Source organism: Penaeus monodon, chromosome 33 (assembly GCF_015228065.2).
Source record: "Penaeus monodon isolate SGIC_2016 chromosome 33, NSTDA_Pmon_1, whole genome shotgun sequence".
NCBI lineage: Eukaryota > Metazoa > Arthropoda > Malacostraca > Decapoda > Penaeidae > Penaeus > Penaeus monodon.
The window spans coordinates 25,313,255-25,313,838 of record NC_051418.1 but is presented as its reverse complement, the minus strand read 5'-3'; positions in this window follow the sequence as shown (position 1 = coordinate 25,313,838).

The window sequence follows — 584 nt, the reverse complement described above, 5'->3', positions numbered from 1 at the left end:
CAAATACATAGATAGATGCTTAAATATACATAGTACAATAGATATAGAAAGCCATTCTTGTATAATGCTTGATGTCGCCTTTGTATATAATGATAATAATAAAAACTTTCTTCAGTATATTCAACACACAATAAAACAGTTTATTTCATGGCTAGTATTCATTCCTCATACATTTTATTTCTTGTATTAGTAAAAAACTCATTAATAGTACTGTATTGCACACTGTATACCCATAATTCTACATATTCAATTATTAAATTCTTTCATGCATATAAACAAAGTTTAATAAACAGCCCTGTTTTTTTTTTCAGTTATACAAGACTTACTCCTATTTGCTTTATTTCTATTAGAAAAAAGTAACACTTCATTGAACAGTACTCATCCACAATGCTACATAATTCTACACAACCAATTTGCACATCTTGCCCCCTTCTAGTTCTTCAATATTTGCTCTTCATCGCTTTATCCTTATCAGACCTCTTCGCAGCGAAAGCACTGACGTCATGTTTGGGTGCTTCCCCCTGGATCATGCGGCTGAACACTTCGCCGATCACGGGCGCGATCTTGAAGCCAGTGCCTGGGCG